The 9,230-nt window shown below is 41.0% G+C and overlaps 1 pseudogene; it reads left to right on the forward strand.

Moving 5' to 3' along the window:
- The first annotated feature begins 6,295 nt into the window (after nt 1-6,295).
- On the forward strand, nt 6,296-6,414 carry LOC134913852 (5S ribosomal RNA; annotated as a pseudogene).
- Nucleotides 6,415-9,230: the final 2,816 nt, after the last annotated feature.

A 9,230-nucleotide genomic window follows, 5' to 3' on the forward strand; every position in this document is an offset into this window, starting at 1 on the left:
CGGGTATAGCTGGACATGAGTGAACATTGTGATAGCATCTGCAGGTCCTTATCAGAGGTGACTATTGGCCAGGTCTCCCTTGTAATACGAGATACATCTTTGGACAACTGGCTGTATCTTTGTACAAACGGAATTTTTTTTATCACCAATGGAAGTTTTAAGTTTGGGTTTCAGCGTGTCTACCCTCGGTATGCTTAATACCTTATTCTTGGCAGCCATTAATTTGTCCCAATCGTACCCCCGTTCTCTAAATTGTATTGCCATTTTGTCGATTTCTGTAGTGGTGTTGGTAATATTGTCAGAAATACGGTGTATTCGGAGAAATTGGGAAAAAGGGAGACTATATTTGCTGGCCGGTGGATGGTAACTGGCTGCGTGTAGCAGGGTGTTTTTGTCTGTCGGTTTGGTATAAAGATTAGTGTGTAAGCAATCCTCATTGACGGATACAGTAACATCTAAAAAATTTATATGAGTGGTGCTACTTTGTGCTGTGAACTTAATGGTGGAATCTAATGAATTGACCATCTCTACCATTCCATTAAAGTCCTGTGTCGACCCCTGCCAGATGAGAAACAGGTCATCTATGTATCGAACAAAGAATTTAATTTTACTGGCTATCTCTGGGTTTGTGAAAAACAGATCTTTTTCTACTTCAAACATAAAACAATTTGCTAAGGATGGTGATACACAAGACCCCATAGCACACCCCTGTAGTTGTACATACCATTTGTTGTCAAATAAGAAATAATTCCTGGACAATGTCAATGTCAGTAATTCCAGAAAAAATGAAATCTCTGGACCAGTATATGCCAGATTATTGGATAGCAACCGACGGGCTGCCTCTATTCCTTTCGAGTGAGGAATATTTGTGTACAGACTAACCACGTCTAAAGTACACAATAGGCACTCTGGGGTGAGGGCGGGTAATTGGTTCAGTCTGTTGATGAACTCTGTGGTGTCCTTGATATGTGTAGATTGGGCTTGAATCACAGGTTGAAAGAAACCGTCCAGATATTGGGAGACTTTGTAATAGATGGAGTCTCGTGCCGCAATAATGGGCCGTCCAGGGGGTGTCACGGGATCCTTGTGGATTTTGGGAATGGTGTATAGGACTGGAGCCACAGGATGCTCTTGTATTAACGCTTCAGCAGTTTTGAATGGGATAATGTTGTCTTGAACTGCCTGATGTAGTACGTCACGCAACTCTTTGTTGAATATCGTCGTGGGATCCACGGGCATTCGTTTATAGACAGTATCGTCTGATAACTGGCTGTAAATTTCGGTCCGATATTGCTGAATGTCCTGCACCACTACTCCTCCGCCTTTGTCGGCTGGACGTATAACAATGGATGTATCTTGTTTAAGACTTCTAATGGCAGTTCTTTCGCCTTGGCTTAAGTTGTTACGTGGTCGTCCGCCTCCCTTGGCTTTCTGTAATACTCTTGTATCCAAGGTGCGTGCAAAGCACTTGAGAGCGGTGTTGTTGGTGTGAGGATTAAATGTTGATACTTTTTTGAGTTTTGTTATCGGTCGTTCAGGCTCCTCACATGGCGGGTGGTTCGCAAAATGTTCGCGTAAACGTAGTTTCCTGTTTAATTGGTATGAGTCCACTTTCCACTGAAATTCATCAAATGCAGTGGATGGAATGAAAGTGAGGCCTTTGTTGAGTACAGACATTTCGTCTGTAGTCAAAGACCGGTTTGATAAGTTGAATACTACGCTTTTGGTTTGGTTTTTGGTGCTTTCTTTGTAGTTTTTTTTGAAGATTCTGGTGTGTTGTCGGCCGCGACGGGTGGATCTTCCTTGCGGGCAGCGCGCTTTGCGCGGGTATTCACCCCTAAGATCTGTTTTTCACAAACCCAGAGATAGCCAGTAAAATTAAATTCTTTGTTCGATACATAGATGACCTGTTTCTCATCTGGCAGGGGTCGACACAGGACTTTAATGGAATGGTAGAGATGGTCAATTCATTAGATTCCACCATTAAGTTCACAGCACAAAGTAGCACCACTCATATAAATTTTTTAGATGTTACTGTATCCGTCTATGAGGGTTGCTTACACACTAATCTTTATACCAAACCGACAGACAAAAACACCCTGCTACACGCAGCCAGTTACCATCCACCGGCCAGCAAATATAGTCTCCCTTTTTCCCAATTTCTCCGAATACACCGTATTTCTGACAATATTACCAACACCACTACAGAAATCGACAAAATGGCAATACAATTTAGAGAACGGGGGTACGATTGGGACAAATTAATGGCTGCCAAGAATAAGGTATTAAGCATACCGAGGGTAGACACGCTGAAACCCAAACTTAAAACTTCCATTGGTGATAAAAAAATTCCGTTTGTACAAAGATACAGCCAGTTGTCCAAAGATGTATCTCGTATTACAAGGGAGACCTGGCCAATAGTCACCTCTGATAAGGACCTGCAGATGCTATCACAATGTTCACTCATGTCCAGCTATACCCGTAATAAAAGCATTAAGGACCTTTTGGTCCGCAATGATATATCTAATATAAAACCCGCCCCCATTCAAAATTTTCTATCCAAGAAACCGGGTTGCTACAAGTGCACGGGATGCACAACATGTAGCTATCTTGAAACAGGTTCAAGTTTTGCACATCCGCACTCAGGTAAACAGATTAAAATCGATAAAATACTCACATGTACCAGTACTTATGTGATCTACTTTATCAGATGTCCCTGTGGCTTATTTTACGTGGGCAAGACTAACCGCCAGTTTCGTGAATGAATGGCCATGCACAGGTCGGCCATACGCTCAGCATTAGAAGGTGAGACACAGTCTCAACCTGTGGCCAAACACTTTCAAACACATAAGCATCAACTAAATACATTGAAATACAAGATCATTGACCAACAACCCTATAACATCAGAGGGGGTGACCGCAACAAGGCACTGCTACAGAGAGAGGCCAGGTGGATCAACAGATTGAATACAATAGCACCTAGAGGGTTAAATGAATTATTCAGCCTTAATTGTTTTATATCATTGAATTATTCTGCCGTGCTTTAATCAGATGGGATTGTATCAAATGTTTCCATTTCACTGTAACACTATAACTGAATTGTATTAGGTTATTGATGCAGAAGGATTCCCCGTATTTCACTTGCTCAATTTTGTTACTGCAACAGGTCAATGACACACTGCGGGCGAAGGTTTTCTGCACAGGATAAACATATTCCTGTTCTTTGTTTATGAGTTTCCATGGCAACCGGGAACTCGTCGTGGGGAGCGTTCACAGGCGTCATCAGTGAAGCAGTGACGTCATCCATCCTCGACCCGTCCCCGTGGCCAGGAACAGATGTGCACATGTTTGAGGTGAGGGTATAAATGTATGTCTTTTTGTATTGTATCACTTGTTCTGAAGAAAGTTAATACAACTGAAACGTCAACAGCAGCAGCTTGTCTGTCTACTTCTTTTCATTTAAGTCCTGAGTGAGTGCCGCCATACCATGTTTTCTATATATATATATATATATATATATATATAGATATGTCTCCAACTCCGGCACTCAAATGACTTCACTGCACATATGGCGCCCGGTGCCTTCCTCATTACAGCCTCCATGGCTGCACGAATTATACTTCTCCACTGGCGGCACTCAAAGGCTTTTAACAGATTCAAGAAGACACGAGTCGGCTGTTACTGGGCAACGTTTCAGCGCCGTGTAGCGCTTTTATCAAGCCTTAACAAAATGACAAACACATACCGGTATATAAGTGATCCCATCACCACGCCAGCATACTCCGCCCATTTCCGTTTCCTGGTCACCATACAGACCGGCCCGGAAAGCAGGACAGTTGCCATAGCAACTAACAATCCACCGCAAGTGTGCTCTGTGACAATACAAAAAATACATATAAAAATACACATACAATGTTTAAAAACAGTCAGCACATGTAACCCAGCTTAATACAAAAAGATAATGTATAATGGATAAACTACATGATACACTGACAATCCAGATGTATAACATGGCTCAAAGTGAGCTAACACCTTTTCTTGTTAACTAACGTCATATATTAATATTAAAGGTAACCAATGTGATATACAGCTGGTACTAACTTACATTAATGAATAATTATACTAAATATAATCTACCTCAACAAAATGCATGAAGACCCAGAGTCTCATTTAAACCACAGGGAACAAGAGTGTCCAGTCGCATTATCCACTTGCACTCACGCTGTAATAATCTAGTTGCTCTATCACCACCCCTATTCAACGGTGGCACATGATTGATAATACGATATCTCAAGGTGGAGAGATTATGTCTCGCCACCGCGAAGTGGCGTGCTACCGGCTGGACACTTGTCTCAGTGTTTAAAGCTGCTCGTATAGCAGCACAATGTTGTGCCATGCGTTCATGAAAGGTTACAGTACCTCAGTTTTGCCTATGTACATCTTTGCACACGGGCACGTAATAGCATAGACAACAAACCGACTGGTACAGGTTACCCGATGTCGTATGTCAAATTTCTGGCCAGTGAAAGGATGAAAAAAACTAGGTCCTGTCTGTAAAAATACACACGTGGTGCAATTCGGGCACTTGAAGCAGCCGTTCTTCGGTTTACCCAAGAAACTACCACTCTCAAGTTTGCCCATACCTGACACATCGTTGCGTACGAGATAATCTCTAAGAGTCTTTCCTCTTCTATAACAAGGCATTAGTGATTTATGTTGTAATGCGGGAAGATCCTTATCTGTCTGTACTAACGGCCACAATGTTTGGCTCTTTTACTAATAAATGGGCTCATATGTGTATACCAATTGCACCAAATATGGCGATTGGAGCAATTGCCTTTCTTACGTGGAACCAACAGATCATCAGGTGATAAAGCCATGGCCTTGGATTAAGCCTTTACCAAGTCCTCAGCTCTATACCCTCTCTGTAAAAATTTTTAAAATATTGAATCTAATTGTTTCTCACCCATCTCCCTATTAGTAGAGATGCGTAATGCTCTCAAAAATTGGGCGTATGGGAGAGCGTTCTTAAGAGGTTCTGGATGGGCACTTGTGGCAAGTAATAGGTTGTTCCCATCGGTCGGTTTTGTATATAAAGCAGGACATAATTTACCTTCATACTTAGTCAAAGCAACGTCCAGGAAGTTAACACTATTAGCATCCAGTGTATAGGTGAACTTGACTGCTCTATGGAAGTGAACAAGCCCGTGACCGGGTGAAACGCGTTTTCCCCTCTTACCTGCGGGCCCCTCTCCTACCTGAAGACTGCATGGGTGATATTTAATATTTACCTGCATTAACTAACTGCTCTCCTGGCTTTAATTTAAATTATCACTAGCTTAAGTGAGACCCTATTTTGCACATTGCCATTGGATTTCTCTAGGGGCATTAACTAAGTCTAAAGTGATTTGTAACTATGATTTGCTCCATCAAATACCAGCTTTGATGTTTCATCTTTATACTGTTAGATGCAGGTAAAACCCCTCATTTAATGAATGCAGGTATCCTCAGGTATACACATATATATATATTTTTGTGTGGTTCCGCAGTTAGATCTGTTCCAAATATCTCAAACTGTGTTCTCTGTATGGTTTCACTCTGTTATAACCCTGCTGAGTCCTGTGCATATCATGTCTTTCTGACCAATTGCATATGGTTCTAAAGAATGAAATCAGTATAACCAAACATGGTTTTGGATGTATGACCTATTGTGTTGTAAATTGACAAATTGCATATGGTTCTAAAAACTGAAATCAGTATAATCAAATATGTTTTATGGACGTATGATCTATTATGTTGAAAATTGATTATTAGAGTCCTCACCATCACTGGCGCTCCACTGCATGATTTAAGGTACACAGTTAGGACCAGTAGTGGAGTGTGATCTTGCACCAAGTCCTTCGCCGGTTCTGCGATTATACGCAGGGGGTCCTTTGATATCTTATTTCCTCCTGCTCATATATCCGTATTGTTAATATTTTCAAAAGAATGTTTTTTCATTCACACGGCATGATTGGTTCCTGCTCAATATCGCAATATTTAATACAGTGATTTCTTTATCAATGCAATCCCTTCTTTCTTTCTCTCTTTCATCCATTTCTTCTTTCTGTGAACTCTCATCCACGATTCTGGTGAACGTGTCCCCCAGGAGACACGTTTCTCCCGTCTAACGAGGACAGCAGATTCACGCTCCCAATATCTATCCTTCTCTTCCTTTCTTTTTCCTCCACTCCCTTCTCAGAAGGCAATCCTTTTCTGTTTCGGTGCACTCTCATTAGTGGCTCAGGTCAAATCTTCCTACGACCATACCCCTACGCTCACGCCCAATCTCGTCCGATCTTGGAAGCTAAACGGAGGTGGGCTAGGTCAGTACCTAGTTGGGCGACCGCTAGGGAATACCCAGTGCAGTAGGAAGACTACTTTCCCTGTGAGATAACACTAACAGCAGGATCACCACTTTCGCTTATTCCCATTACTTCACTGTATCTAGATCTCACCTTTGTTCGTCGTATGCAATTTTCTCCAAGACGGACTCTGCTCTACCTACCTCTGTGTCGTCAAGTATACTAGTATCCATCCATACCTGTGGTGCATTTCAATTTTGCACAGTTTGCTGTCCACCAGTATATAATATATAGCAGTACGGTACAGTAGTCCACTGCTCTACCTACCTCTGTGTCGTCAAGTATACTATCCATCCATACCTGTGGTGCATTTCAGTTTTGCACAGTTTGCTGACCACCAGTATATACTATATAGCAGTACGGTACAGAAGGCCACTGCTCTACCTACCTCTGTGTCGTCAAGTATACTATCCATCCATACCTGTGGTGCATTTCAGTTGTGCGCAGTGTATATAGTAGTAGGCCATTGCTATTGATATTTTACTGGCATATAATTCCACACATTAAAAAATGGAGAACAAAAATGTGGAGGGTAAAATAGGGAAAGATCAAGATCCACTTCCACCTCGTGCTGAAGCTGCTGCCACTAGTCATGGCCGAGATGATGAAATGCCATCAACGTCGTCTGCCAAGGCCGATGCCCAATGTCATAGTAGAGAGCATGTAAAATAAAAAAAAATATAGCTCAGTAAAATGACCCAAAAATCTAAATCAAAATCGTCTGAGGAGAAGCGTAAACTTGCCAATGTGCCATTTACGACACGGAGTGGCAAGGAACGGCTAAGGGCCTGGCCTATGTTCAAGGCAAGTGGTTCAGCTTCACATGAGGATGGAAGCACTCATCCTCCTGCTAGAAAACTTAAAAGAGTTAAGATAGCAAAAGCACAGCAAAGAACTGTGCGTTCTTCTAAATCACAAATCCCCAAGGAGAGTCCAATTGTGTCGGTTGCGATGCCTGCACCTCTTTTTTCTTTCATTTTTCTTTGCATCATGTGCTGTTCGGGGACTATTTTTGGAAGTGTCATCCTGTCTGACACTGCAGTGCCACTCCTAGATGGGCCAGGTGTTTGTGTCGGCCACTTTTGTCGCTTAGCTTAGTCACACAGCTACCTCATTGCGCCTCTTTTTTCTTTGCATCATGTGCTGTTTGGGGACTATTTTTTTAATCTGCCATCCTGTCTGACACTGCAGTGCCACTCCTAGATGGGCCAGGTGTTTGTGTCGGCCACTTGGGTCGCTTAGCTTAGCCATCCAGCGACCTTGGTGCACCTCTTTTTTTCTTTGCATCATGTGCTGTTTGGGGACTATTTTTTTAAATCTGCCATCCTGTCTGACACTGCAGTGCCACTCCTAGATGGGCCAGGTGTTTGTGTCGGCTACTTGTGTCGCTTAGCTTAGTCATCCAGCGACCTCGGTGCAAATTTTAGGACTAAAAATAATATTGTGAGGTGTGAGGTGTTCAGAATAGACTGGAAATGAGTGGAAATTATGGTTATTGAGGTTAATAATACTATGGGATCAAAATGACCTCCAAATTCTATGATTTAAGCTGTTTTTGAGGTTTTTTTGTAAAAAAACACCCGAATCCAAAACACACCCGAATCCGACAAAAAAATTTCAGGGAGGTTTTGCCAAAACGCGTCCGAATCCAAAACACGGCCGCGGAACCGAATCCAAAACCAAAACACAAAACCCGAAAAATTTCCGGTGCACATCACTAGTTGATATAAAAACCATGTTATTTTAGTTACAGGCAAGTAGTATATGAAATAAGAGACATAATTAAAAACAACCAATTAAAAACAACAGGAAGTGATATAAACCCATATCAGGTTTCAATAGAGGAAATTATGGACCTCCAGTCTCATTGTCTGCCAGACAGTTGAACAGGAAGGATCACCACTGAGGACCTTATAGGTAAGGTAATTTCTTATTTGGCCAATGTAATACTGGGATAGGATTATAAATTGGGATCATTATAATTGTGCTAATGAATCATGTACTACTTATAGATATCAAAAGGACCTAATTGGCAACTTAATTCTGTTAAAGCTGAGACCTCTAGTCCACCTATTCATATATGACTATAGGACCACAAAAGAAAGGTAATTATCCAAGAAAGAATGTTTCAATATGCTAATTTGATAATTGAATTGTAATGGTAAACATTGACCTTTTATTAGGTTCAAAGGACCCACAGTAGGAGGGAACATAAGCCAGTGACTGTATTCTGTGCAGTGGACTAATTTGTAGTAAGTAGACCCCTTATCTACAAATCGTTGATATGGCTAAAACGTAATTATGTCAAGTGATTAAACTATTAGAGCCACATAAAAAAGGTCCTATGGGCATAAGATTATGCTACAAAAATTGGAGCAATAAAATGTTAATAATAGAAATATCAAGGGGAATAAATAACAAATAGAAACACTAATAAATATATTCTTTATTTAACTCTTCACCAATGGTCTAAATCTATAAAATAATTTCTTGTCAAGGTTGTGACTATCGATTACCATACAGAGTGATAACCCTATAAAAAGAACCACTTGACACCACAAGTATCTATGAACACCGAGTAAGTAAAACACTATAAGTTCCCTAAGTGACTAACACTAAAAATACTTCTGACTGTAATATTCCAAAATCCTGTAGACTAATATGTTAAAACAGTCTAGTATGTGATGGACTTCTCCTCATGTCTTCTCCTGTGATTTGATCTTTGTCAGTTCTTTGCCAGTAATAGACTGATCACTTTCAAGGTAGAATATAATAGACATTCTTCCTATGTTATATTCTCAATATGAATACATCTTTAAAAAAAAA

Source organism: Pseudophryne corroboree, chromosome 4 (genome assembly GCF_028390025.1).
Source record: "Pseudophryne corroboree isolate aPseCor3 chromosome 4, aPseCor3.hap2, whole genome shotgun sequence".
NCBI classification, from domain to species: Eukaryota; Metazoa; Chordata; class Amphibia; order Anura; family Myobatrachidae; genus Pseudophryne; species Pseudophryne corroboree.